The 13,768-nt window shown below is 41.8% G+C and overlaps 2 pseudogenes; one reads left to right on the top strand and one right to left on the bottom strand.

The window, feature by feature from the left end:
* Window positions 1-211: 211 nt before the first annotated feature.
* On the bottom strand, window positions 212-1,625 carry LOC101656518 (annotated as a pseudogene).
* A 1,281-nt stretch (window positions 1,626-2,906) lies between these two features.
* LOC101656826 lies at window positions 2,907-3,495 on the top strand (annotated as a pseudogene).
* The last annotated feature ends 10,273 nt before the right edge of the window (window positions 3,496-13,768 follow it).

The following is a 13,768-nucleotide window of genomic DNA, read 5'->3' as shown; positions in this document are numbered from 1 at the left end:
CACCCAGTACACAGGCCAATGGGTGGGTTGACAAACCAGAGGTCAGGTGTTGGGGCAGGCAGCAAGGGATGTGTGCACAGGCAAGCGTAGGTCAGGCGGGTAAGCAGGCAGCAAGCAGGTGGGTGCGGCCAGGGTTGCCCTGTGCTGGGTGCGGCCTCGGCCCTCCAGCTGCTGCCTGTTGGGGCTTGGGTCTGTGGCTTAGTACTCGGCTTTAGAATTCGGTGTCCGCCATGCAGAAAACTGGCCTGTCTGAATCAGGCAAAGACGATGACAGAATGCTGGCCTCCTTTGGTAGCTGGATCTCCTTGAATGCAAATATGGAAGCAGTGTCATGAAGTTTATGGATCCATTCCCCAGACTGAGGAAAAATGGATCTTTCATAGCTGGACCAGGACAAGTGGTCTCACCTGCAGATACAGAGATCGGCCCTGTCCCTGTCAAGCCGGGGTGCCTGGCTCAGAAGGACCTCGGCTCGGTACTTAAGGTAGTTTTATGTTTTCAACTCTTCATTAGGCAGGATGCCTGGCCACTTCTCCTCAGTTGGGGCTCCCAGAACATGGAAGATGAAGTGGAGCCAGGGAAGAGGGGCCAGCCAATGGCCATCTCATAGAAGATACAGCCCACACCCCACGTGTCAGGCAGGGTGGAGTAACCTGTGGAACCGGCCACGGTGGCCAGGCCAGTACCAAAACGTCACCACCTTGTTGGAGTATGTCTTTGTTGGGATTGACTTAGCCTGGGCCACGCCAAAGTTGGCCAGCTCTCCCCTCTCATTAATGAGCTGGCTCTGAGCCGTGAGGTCTCGGAGGAGCACCTGTTGCCAGTGGCAGTAGACCAGGCCACAGTGCCACTGGAACAGGAGCAGGTTCGCGATGTGCATGTTGATGATGTTCCCACAGTCATCCAGGGACTGCTTCAGGTCCTCGTCCAGGTACTCAAAGACAAGGGTGAAGGACTACTCTGTGTGAATCATGTGTGACGGTATTGGCATGTTTGAGGTCCTTGAGCAGAGACCTTCCCGGATGGCAGAGAATGCTTCAATCTGATCTCCTTGAGTACCTCCAGGTTGTCTGTTAGCTTGCTTTTGCCTTTATAGCATAGGTCCCCTTGCCCAGCCTGTCCAGATTGATGTAGGGTCCCCAATTTCCCAAAGCCAAGCTCAGACAGGCTGACATGATGGAGGCGGCGGCTAAGGGGCTTGTCAATGATGGGACCCTTGAGGGTCAGCTTCTCAAGATAGCTCTCAGGTAGCCTGATGTCAGCTGGTAGCGATGGATGCTCATTTATGTCCTCAGTAGGGATCTTGCATGGGGGTGATTGTGCATGCGGACCCTCACTGGTGACTACACCAAGGATGTGGCCGAAGCTTTGGTCACTCTCCCCATCAGGTCCCAGCTTCAAGTCCTCATGTACAACCCCTTGTCCAATGCTGAGCAGCCCCATGCCCCAGCCAGCATCCCCAGGGACAGCACTTGTGGGGTCTCTCCAGGGTCGCTGCCTCCATGGCCACCACCACTCTAGTCCAGGCCTATCCTTGCAGGGGCACCATTGGTCTTGTCTATACCTCAGCCACCTTGGAGTGTCATTGATAGATGCCACTTGATCTTCTTCATCCAATCCATGGCGACCTGGTAATGCCAGAGCGAGTCTCCTTTAGTCTTCCTCTACATTTAAAAAAAATTTTTATTTTTATCATTTTATTAGGGGCTCATACAACTCTTATCATCAATCCTTACACACATCAATTGTGTCCAGCACATTCGTACATATGTTGCCATCATCATTCTCAAAACACCTGCTTTCTACTTGAGCCCTTGGTGTCAGCTCCTCTTTTTTTCTGCTCCCTTCCCATGCCCTCCTCCCCTCCGAACCCTTGATAATTTATAAATTATTATTATTTTGTCATATCTTACACCATCTGACGTCTCCCTCACCCACTTCTCTGCTGTCCGTCCCCCAGGGAGGAGGTTATATGTAGACCTTGTCATCTGTTCCCCCTTTCTCCCTCACCTTCCCTCCACCCTCCCAATATCGCCACTCTCACCACTGGTCATGAGGGGTTCATCTGTCCTGGATTCCCTGTGTTTCCAGTTCCAACCGTTAGTGGCAAGTGGATAGTAAGAAAATTAGTTTCCCCAAAATGGGTAGTTAATTGTCCTAACAATGTTTTAAAATCAATTTTTATTATTGATTTGAATAATATGCTGTTTATAAGTAAATAATTTTAAGAGAACACCATCTCCCTCTTTTAATCTCTTTTATTTTTTTATTTTTTAAATCATTTTATTGGGGGCTATACAACTCTTATCACAATCCATACATCCATCCATTGTGTCAATCACATTTGTACATTTGTTGTCATCATCATTCTCAAAACATTTGCTTTCAACTTGAGCTCTTGGTATCGCTCCTCTTTTTCCTTCTCCCTCCCAGCTCCCAGCTTGACAATTTATAAATTTTCAATATTGATAAATTATAAGTTATTTTTTATATTTCTTTAAGACATTCGTTGTTCTTTTGCACTTTTGATAAAAGAAAATTCATTTTTTTACAAAAAGAATGGTTTGTTATCTTTAACATTAGAGGAGCTGCTGCCCTGCTCCTATATCTGTTTATGCACCTGTTTTGTAAACATTAGAAGCAAGCTTTATGGATTACATAAAATGGTTTATGGTTAAGATGTTAATTCAGTATGATCCTTTTCCCAACCATTGAAAACTGGTTCAGAGATGAACATTTAAGCCAAGCATTCCTCTCTGTTTTTTAAAATTACAATATGGTCTGAACAATACATGAGCCTAACTTGTCTGTTGAATCAAATCTTGAAAGATTTTGTATGCCATATTTTATGAGTAGACTTAAGTATTAAAAAAATTAGACTAGCTCTTTCCAGCCAGTGCTGAGTGATGGGTATCTCTTGGGACAACTGGCACAAGCACTGCAAGACTGGGGGCAAGAGAAAGCCCCACCACGAGAAGTGGAAGTATGAGCTGGGGCGCCTGGCTGCCAACTCTAAGATTGTCCCCACCGCATCCACACGGTTCATGTGTGAGAGGAGGCAACTAGAAGTACAGGGCCCTGAGGCTGGACGTGGGGAACTTCTTCTGGGGCTCTGAGTGTTGTACCTGCAAAACAAGAATCATTGATGTTGTCTACAGACCAAGACGCTGGTGAAGAACTGCATCATGCTCATTGACAGCACGCTGTACGAGTCCCACTCTGCACTGCCCCTGGGTTGGAAAAATGGGGCTAAACTGACTCCTGAAGAGGAAGAGATACAAAATAAGAAGCGATCAAAGAAAATTTAGAAGAAATATGTTGAATGGGAAACGAACGCAAAACTCAGCAGTTTCTGGAGGAGCTATACCAGCGGGACAAGCGTCGTGCCTGGATCGCTTCAAGGCCAGGCCAGTGTGGCCGAGCAGACACTTTGTGCTACAGCGAAAGAAGCTGGAGTTTTATCTGCGGAAAACCAAAGCTCACAAAGGCAAATAAATCTTCCCATCCTAGCACATGTATTAAAGGTATTTATTCTATATTTTGTATTCTTATTTGAATATTTTGACTTTTTTTCTCTACTGATTCCCCTTGTTGAAATAAAGGGATTGAGACATCGGACAGGGCAAGATATGACAAAATACCCATTTATAAACTATCAAGGGCTCATGCGGGAGTGGGGAGTGGGGAGGGAGGGGAAAAATGAGGACCTAATGTCGGGGGTTTAAATGGAGAGAAAATGTTTTGAGAAACGATGTACAAATGCGCTTTACACAATTGACGTGTGTATGGATTGGGATAACAGTTGTATGAGCCCCTAATAAAATGTTAAAAAAAAAAAAGAAGGAAAATTAAAAAAAAAAAAAAGAAAGAAAGGGATTGAACTGAAGGCCAGGGGTGGAACTTCTACCTCCCAGCCTGACTTTCCATGAAGAAATTACTCCCGTTAATGTGGGTTCATAAAGGGACTGTAGATGCCCGAAACCTTGACATTGTATTCCTGTGTTACTTGCATTGATTACACATTATGTACACACACACACACACAATTAAATACTAGAGAACACCAAGAAGGATACATAAAGGCTCAGAAATGAAAGATGGCAAATGGAATGATTAATCCGATGTGTCAACCTCGTCAAGCTATGCTGCTTCGTTGTTTGGTCAAACACTATTCTAGCTACCTTCCCACAATGACCACCAGGTTTCACAAGTCCACTTTACTTAGGGCACCCCCTGTGTGCCAGACTAGAACTTCTCTACAGAGTTATTAGTGGCTTGATTTTGGAAAATGAACCCAAATGTCCAACCTTTTAGCTAATAGCCAAGTGAGTTAATTGTTTCAACACCCAACGTTGCCCCAGGAGGCACAAATGGTTAATCACTTGACTACTGACTGAAAGGCCAGCATCCAGAGGCACCCTGAAATTAAAACCGAACAATTTGCTTCTGAAAATTCAATCCATTGAAAATCCTATGAAATACAGTTCTAATCTGACACACACGGGGTTACCATTAGTTAAAATTCATTCAACATCAGCTGGTTTTTATGTACTAGTTATATGTGAGTAAATAGTAAGGCCAAATACTTTCAATAAATGTGAATGGGCTTCTGTTAATTAGTTGAAGGGCTGAAAAGAAAAAGAGGAGTTTCCACCGGGTATATAGGAGAGTATCAAAAAATATGGATTTTTCCCCCCAAAGCTATGTATTTAAAGGTTTTTTTCAGAACAACCTCATCACCTGCAAAGTACTCTCCATTACTCTTAATACATTTGTCAAATCTGTGGTTCCATTCTTGGAAACATTTTTCAAACTTATCTGTTTGGATGATGTGTTAGTCCGGGTAGATTAGAGAAACAAATTCATAGACACTCATATGTGTATAAGAAAGAGCTTTATATACAAGAGCAATTGAATATTGAGAAAACGTCTCAGCCCAGTCCAGATCAAGTCCATAAGTCCAATATTAGCCCATATGTCCAAGACCAATCTATTAAGTCCTCTTCAGTCTCACAAAATACATGCAATGATGCCAAATGCAGGAGGATCACAGGCCAGTGGATTGGAAGTCTTGTGGATCCAGTTGTGTTGTAAGCATTTCAGCACTGGTAGGGGTCTCTACGTGACTTCTCCAGCTCCAGAGGTCTGGTTGCATCAGGGTAGGTCCATGTGTTTTCTCCAGCTCCCAGGGCGTAGCACCACGTGTCTTGTCAGTAGAGCGTCTCTCAGGGAGTGCGAAGAGAGAGAGAAGTGTCTCCTGCCTCCCAGGAGGAAATACAGGAGTTCCCAGAATTCTCAGGAGGAGCCCATGCCCACACAGAGGCCTCATTGGCTATGACTACCCCTTCACTCTTAATCCGCTCAAGTCCCTAATTGACACCAAATTATGTTACTACATATATATATACATATATATATACACCAAAGATAGAGAGACTAATACACCTATCTTTATATATTTACACATATACACATCTACATATGATTATTACTTTCTAGTTCTTTCCCTTTTTTATTTGTTTCTTTCCTCCTGCCCCACTATTATATTTACCTGTGGTCCACCTCTTTGTTATTCCTCTCGGATATATTGATCAAACATGATCCAGAATGCCACACCCTTCTCCTGGTCGATTTTATATATCTTACTATTCCCCTGTCCCTGTCGTTATTGGCTCCCAAGCCTCCTCCTCTCCCATGCCCATCCTCCTACCCCCCTTCCACCCAACCTTTTGTCCCGTTGATGTCTCTTTGGGATTGTTTATCCTGCCTGTCTTCTATAGATAGACACCAAAGGATAAAGGAAAGAAAAGGAGTGACCAAAAAGTAGTTTCAAGTCTAGCTGTTGTCCTGATCTAGAGTTGAGGAGTATCCCTCTGTTAAATAGTGAGCAGACCCTGCTAAAATCCATCAGTCCAATGTCCTTTTCTTTCAGGGATCCCTTTCCCAAGATATGGTTACCTAACATCCCTTAGACCCTTTTAGTCCTCAGCGTTCATGTCAAATTGGTGTGCTTTAGACTTTCTGTGTGGCCCCTTGTGAATCTGCTCCAACCAGTTGAGATAAGGTGCCAAGCACAGCTCATTGAGACAGAAGTTGCCAATCAAGATTGCCGAGGGACTTCAAGTCTTTGCTGTCATTGCTGGTCTGTTGCGCTCCCCTCTTGGTTCGCCCCCATGTGGGGGCCAGCCGCATTCCCTGAACTATGTCTTCCGTGCTATCCTCTAGAGCTGTAGTGCTGGAGTCTAGGGAGGCGATGCCATGTCTCAAGTAGAGACTGGTCCTGTAGTCTTGTCTGTGATCAAGCTGCTCTGAGCAGGAATTTCACCCTCAAGGCACAGCACACTGGACACAGCACACTGGAAGGAGAACTATTCACTCTCTCCCTTTCCTGTGGAGACATAAACAATATCCTCCCCTTTGGTGGATTATTGCCGTGTTCCCCCATTGACATCTTTTTTCTTCTGCTACCCATCTGTGGGCCATAAAGGTGTCTTTCCACACATGTGCTTTCTGCATCCTTTTTCTTTTTTTGATGATGTACGTGTCATTGTGTTTGGTCTGGCTCTTTCCACAGTATCTGGTCCTCGGCCCAGGAACTGTGTAATATGTACATTTTCCCTGTGTCTGTTATGTTGTTTGAACTGACCTCAGTGGACTCATGTTTCACTTGTTCTTTTGTGCTTGGCTAACTTCCCTCAGCATAAGATCCTCCAACCATTTCCAGGAGACAACATGCTTCATTGTTTCATCACCATTTTTTAGGGATGTGTAATACTCCATTGTGTGGATAGACCAGAGTTTTTAATCCATTTGCATATTGATGGAAATTTAGGCTGTGAGGTAGTTAGTTTATTGTGCCAATCTAGCCGATAAACACATGAGGGATTAATTGAAGGGTGGAGAGATAAATAGCTCGGCGAGCCTTGCCTTTTTTGTCTCCTGCTCTTTGATCATCGGACCAGTGTGCAGCTGCCTTGCTTGTTCTGTGCCCCAATTTGCAAGCTACACTACCTGTGGGACACCTAACCCGTGGACTGTGTTGCTGTAACTTGAGGTTCCTTCGAGACTTGCTTCGCCACACATTGGAATTTACATCTCTTGAGCTGGAGGCTGTCGGACCCTGTCATCTGGCTGACTGTTGGTGACCTGCCTTGCTACCTGTGCCCGGATAGCCTGAATTGCTCTACAGAGGACTACCGGGCAGCCCTCAAGACTTGAAGGACTGCCAGTGCCTCACAACTGTCTCACGAGAATGAGTTGCACTGAGCCATTTGTACTGCTTTATAAGTTAATTGTTTATTTCTTATGTAATATATCTGTCTGTATAAATATATATAAAATTATTAGCATTCTGGTTTTGTTTCTCTAGAGAAGCCTGTCTAACACAGGCTGTTTCTAATTCTTTGCGATTGTGAACTGTGCAGTGATGAACATTGGAGCACAGATGTTTGGCTATGGCCTGTTTCTTATTTCTTCTGGGTATATGCCCAGTAGAGGAAGCTGGGTGATAAGGTAACTTAATTTCCATCTGTTTTAGGTCTTGCCAAATCATTTCCACAGTGGCTGTATGTATCTATGAGACCACCAGCAGTGAAAGAAAGTTCCTACCTCACCACACCCCCTCCAAAATTTGTTGCTTTCTGTTTGTTTGTTTTTAATTAGGACATCCTCGTGGGTGTTAGGTGGTATCTTATGGTTATTTTGATTTGCATTTCCCAGATGGGTAATGATCAGGAGCATTTTCGCATATATTTATTGGCCATTCAGGTTTCCTCCTTTGTGAATCTTCTGTTCAAGTCTTTTTCTTTATTGTAAAGTTGCAGGGTTCTGTAGATTTTAATAATAAGACCTTTGTCTGATATGTCCTTAGTAAATATATTTTCCCAGTCCATGGGCTCTCTCATTACTCTCTTGATGAAATATTTTGATGCACACAAGTGATTTATCTTTAGTATGTCCCACACATCTATTTTCTCTTCTCTGGGTGTGTATCTTTCATTATTGCTGAAAGCCCTTGTATTCCCCTGCATTAAGGTTCTTGGCTTTGTCCCAATTTTTTCATTGATGATCTGATAGTTTTGAGTTTTTCCTCGAGGTCTGTGATCCACCTTGAATATGTCCTTGTGTATGGGGTGAGGTAAGGGTCTTCTTCAGGTTAATATTCAGGTTTTTCTAGCACCATTTATTGAAAGGGGCATTTGATTTTGTCCCACTTGATTTTGGGGGACCCCTTATCAAAAATTAGTTGTCTGTATTCTTCTAACTTTATTTCTGGATTTCATGTTCTTATCCATTGGACCAAGTTTCTATCATTATACCAGTACTGTGCTGTTTTGAAAACTTTGACTCTATAGTAAATTTTAAAGTCCATAATGCAAGTCCACCCACTTTATTCTTCTTGAGGTGTTCCTTGCCAATTCTGGGTTTCTTCCCTTTCCATATGAAGTTGGTAGTCAGTTTTTCCATTTCTTTGAAGAGTGATGCTGGTATTTCTATTGGGATTGCATTGAACCTATATAGTTCCTTAGGTAGAATTGACATATTTGCACTATTGAGTCTTCTGATGCATGAACATGGAATGTTTATCCATTTGTGAAGGTTCCTTTTGTTTTCTTGTAATAAGGTTCTGTAATTTTCCTCGTACAGATATTTTGTTTTGTTTTGATTTTTTTAGTTAGGTATATTCCTAGATATTTCAATTCATACTTGGCTATTGTGAAGGGTACTACCTTCTTGTTATCTTTTTCTGTAATCTCATCAGTTGTATATAGCAATCCAATAGACTTCTGCTTGTTGATCTTGTAACCTGCCACTCAACCATATTCCTTTATCATATCCAGCACTGCTATTGTAGAGTCTTTGGGGTTTTCAATGTATAATATCATATCATCTGCAAATAATGATAATTTCACTTCTTCTTTCCCTAGACGTATACCTTTGATAATTTTTCATTGCAACTCCATATTTTCCAACTCGTTTTCTTACCTCTTTGTTTCCAACTTTCCCATCTTAATCACCAAGGTGTCTTGATTGCATATTTGATCAATTTCAAGATGAAAATGTTGGTAGAATTCTTCAATTTATTCATCACCAGTTTAGTGCTTGGTATGTAAACTTTAACAATAATTATATTAACTGAATTTCCTTATATACATACAGCTATTATCCAACCACACACACAATTGTATTTCAAGCTATATCTGTTTTATTTCAAGCTATACCTTTATATACTTTTTTAGACTATGAGCGGTATGCCATTTCTCTTGGATCTGTTTTCCCGGTATAGTAAACTGTAAGATTATCTCATTCAAAATGGCCAATACCAAACCATTTCAGCTCACTAATACAGTGGATATGGGCCTCTATGTATTCCATTTTTGATGATTTCCAATGTTTTTAGATTTATACTTTGTACATTCAATTTTCTGACCATTGATGGAGGTTTGCAGCTGTTTTGTCTCGTTGTGAGTTATGCTCCATCAGAAAATCAAGGTCCCCAAAGCTGTACTCTATCCATAGCATTGTTTGAGTCCATTTGGAAAGGCAGATCCTACTATACTTTGAGTGCCTCCCAACCTGAAAGGTTCATCTTCTGCCACTGTGGCAGTTAGATTTTATGTCAAGTTACATCTGTATCAAAGTATAGTGGTGGAATCCAACCTGTCACTCAGGTCAAGCCTGATGATACTTCCTTAAGGGTCTCGCCTTTTAATAAGAATGAGAGGGAGACCTTTTCTCTTTCTATCTCTTCACCTTCTTTCTTGTTGGGATTATGTCTCCAGTGGCAGCCCCAGGTGGGCCACTGACCAGGGACTCATGGCCCTCTGCCATGTTCTCACAGACCTTGGATCCATGTGACTCTCCACCCACTGGCCTGGGATCTCCCTGCATGCTGTTTGACCTTTATGCTTCCTCAGTCTTTTGCTAGGCTATGTGAGTCTGAAGATGGCCACTGTTAGCATAGGACCATGGACTGGAGCTGGACTGGGCTGGGATGCTTTTTTGATACAAAGTTATTTCTTATAAATATATGAATAACACTGGTTTGTTTCTCTAGACAACCCAGCCTAACACAGATAGTATATCTTATAATGTTCCACTACTAAGATTTTCAGTAGCTAATCCCTCAGAAGTGAACAGCCTGTTCTTTCTTCATAGTCTGTTCACCTTGGTTGACCTCGCTGATATTTGAAATGCTAGTAACATAGCATCCAGCATGATAGTAACACTCAAGCCACCACAATACAACAAATTGACAAATGATAGTCTATTGCCATAGATTGTCACTTACACAGATGATAGTTGATTTATCAAAACAGCACACAAGTAAAACGGTTACTCTATGAGAAACATTCTGTATTGGAAATCTAACAGTGGGTTTTACAGAGGAAAGGAATAGCATCAATTAATACAGTGAGTTTTTTAAACAGAAATTATTTAACTACTGTGGCTCACCATAGATATGTTCCAATTTTCATTGGAAACAATATCAAGCTATACATTTTATTAGTATTTTGGTGTGTATATGACTCAGACAAAACTACATAAAACAAATACAGAGTTTTACTAAGTAAAACATATGATCTCCACCTTGGTCACGAAATAAAATATTATCAGAGTTCCAGAAGATTCCATTCAATCATCTCCCAATTATTCTAACCCTCTCCTTCCATAATTAACCTCTGTGGCTTTTTCCTAGCATCCCTGGGGGTTGGAATTGGCTAAGCATTCAGTTACCAGCCAAGTGTTTGGCAGTTGAGACATCTCAGAAGACAAGCATAACAATCTGCTTCTGCTCACAGCCTCGGAAACCCAATGGAGCGGTGCCGTTATGCACCCTTGGGATTGACATGGGTCAGAATCAACAAGACAGCAATGGAAGCAACTGTTGTATTGTAACACATTTTCACCCATTGCCCAACTTTATATGATTGGACTCATAAACTAACATTTTGTCGTAGTCTTTTCCTCAATGTTGTATTAGATTCACCCACTGTAATTTGTTGCAGTACATCATTGTCTCTTTTTGCTGTATAGCATTTTGTTTTATGAATAAATATATAAATTATGTTTATGAACATTTGGGTTATCCAGCACTTTGACTCTTATGCATAATGCTAGAATAACCATTCCTGTAACAACTTTTGGTTAACATGGGTGTCATTTTATTCTGGGATTTTCATTATCTACTATAGCTTAGCAAATCCATTGTCTTAAAAGTGAAATTCCAGGGTCATTGGATTTGCTAAACTATAGAAAGTAATGCCAAACCACAGACTGACTACATAATGTCCTGGGCCCAATAAAAACATGAAAATACAGAAATGCGCCTTATTTAAAACTTTTAAATAATTTCCAAGATATTACAGATGCCTAAGGTCCTTTGAAGCACAGAGACCCATGTTAATGCACAAATTACACATCCATGAAACCAGCCTTTCCAAATTACATTTCAAAGTGGTTAAATCAATTTATACTCCCCAGAGTTTTTTATGTCATTCAAATTCATGCAGTTGAAAGCAACATAATATTGTTGTTAGGTTCTGTATATTTGTTTCCAATTCATAGTGACTACAAGCAACAGAATGAAAAGTGCCCATTCTTGTACCAACCTCACAATTGTTGCCAGCTTGAGCCCATTGTTGCAGCCACCTTGCAGAGCCATAGATTGGAAGGTTTCTCTCCTTTTCACAGACCCTCGACGTCTCCAAAGACATATATAGGGTTGAACATTGGATGACCTTCATAGCTGGTTGAGAATTCCATTCCTAGGGAAACCGTTTGAGAAAATACTCTGTTTGGTAAATCTCATAGGATGAAAGGAGAAACTTTGAAGGAAAAACCAAAGCAATAAAAATGAAGATTGTCCCGATAGCCAGGCACCATCAGCGTTCTTCACCACACTTACTTATGCACACATTCATCTTCAGCGTTTATGTGAGGAAGGTGGTCACACAATGATGGTTTTTGTTCTTTGGTGTCTGCTGCCTGTTCCCTTCAACACCTCGTGTTCGCACAGGCTCGTTGCTTCTTCTCTGTGGACTTTGTTGTTTCCAAGTTAGATGGCTGCTTGTTTGCCTACAAGCCTTTAAGACCCCAGACGCTATATCTTTTGATAGCCAGGCACCATCAGCTTCCTATTTTCTTACTATGCATGGATTATGATAAGAGCTGTATGAGCCCCCGGTAAAATGATAAAAGCTCCAAAAAATGACACTTTGAGGACTGATGTACACTCCCACCAAGGCATGAGATTTCAATGGACTCGGTGTGCGAGTTGGACAAGAAATAAAGAAACCCACACAAGAACGGGTGCGTTTGAACTATGGCGATGGCCAAGAACATTGAAAATATCACAGATTGCAAAAGAACAATAGATCTCTCTAGGAGGAAATACATCTAGAATGCTGCTTAGAAAGGAAGATGGTTAGATTTTTCTCAAGTACTTTGGACCTTTTTTCATGGAAAGCCAACCTCTGGAAAAGGATATCATGCTTGGTAAAGACACCCCACCCCACCCCCCACAGACACACACAAAAGGAAAACCCTTAAGGACATGGATTGACACACTAGCTGCAACCATGGGCCCAAACATAACAATTGCAATGATTATGCAAGACCAGGTAGTGTTTTTTCTGCTATCTATGGGATCACGATGAGTCAGAGCTGACCCAATGGCATGTAACCATAACAACAACATGTAGTCACTAACCAAAGGTGAGGACCCAGTGGTGTTTGCAGGAGACCTTTGCAGAGAGCTGTGGTCCACAATAGCAAGTGAGAGCTAGAGCCAGTAGACCGTGTAATATACATTTTAGGAGCTTCAGACGTTCCAAATTATTCCTTTGCTGGTCTTAAAAGTTGATTCTATTTATACGTCCGGCTGGACTTCACAGTCCATAAGCACCTCAAGGCTGAGTGTCCTCTTTCATGCATCTTATATCGGTAGCTCATACACAGACCATCACATATGTTGTGCACTGAATGATGACTGTGAAATAATTGTTTGGTGAATTAAGTGAGTTATGAGACTTTTATAAATAAAATGTTCTTACCAATGAAAATTATTTGAAAACCCTATTAAAATGAAAGAGTAAAAATTAGAAAAGTTAACCTAAAATTAAAACCATGCTTAGCAAGCGTCAAGTTTTAAAATGAAATCTAGGCTCCAGTGGATAGACAGATGAGTGTCAAACAAACGTGGAGATTTTCAGAGCTGCAGGAATGTAAAGTGTGTCAGTAGAAAGACTGTAGTTTTACAAGGAAAACTGAGAATGGGTTAGAAAGAACTGTGTGACCTTGAGCAAATAATTTAATCCCTAAAAATCACAAACCTGGATCATCTCCCTATGAGCATTTTGTTTGTTTGTTTGTTTTGACTGTTCCCAGAATAGAGAATCCTGGTGAGAGAAGACAGAGAACTATTCAGACTTGGCCCATTACAAATTCATGCAACCGAGCTTCCAAAACGTCCCCCTGTTTGGCAATCCCATAACCACATCCAGGTGTTCTTTTGCTGTTCCCAGTGACCCCTTCAACACCTGTCTTCTTTCTTCAGCCCCCACCTACCAGTGCTCCCTCCTACCTCCTTAACAGATAATCTCTCCTACTTTAGTTGAGAATTAGGAAATACAAAGCTCTTACCTTTTACTGGCCCCATTTTTCATCAAATGGACATACCTGCTCAGGTAATGGAGTGGCACTCTGAGTCTACCTGGCACTCTGCAGAAGAAAGATGGGGCAGTCTACTTCCATAAAAAATACAGCC

Source organism: Echinops telfairi, unplaced genomic scaffold (genome assembly GCF_000313985.2).
Source record: "Echinops telfairi isolate 266 unplaced genomic scaffold, ASM31398v2 ScPeMD7_7469;HRSCAF=8507_0, whole genome shotgun sequence".
Taxonomy (NCBI): domain Eukaryota; kingdom Metazoa; phylum Chordata; class Mammalia; order Afrosoricida; family Tenrecidae; genus Echinops; species Echinops telfairi.
This window is presented reverse-complemented; position numbering and strand designations above follow the sequence as displayed.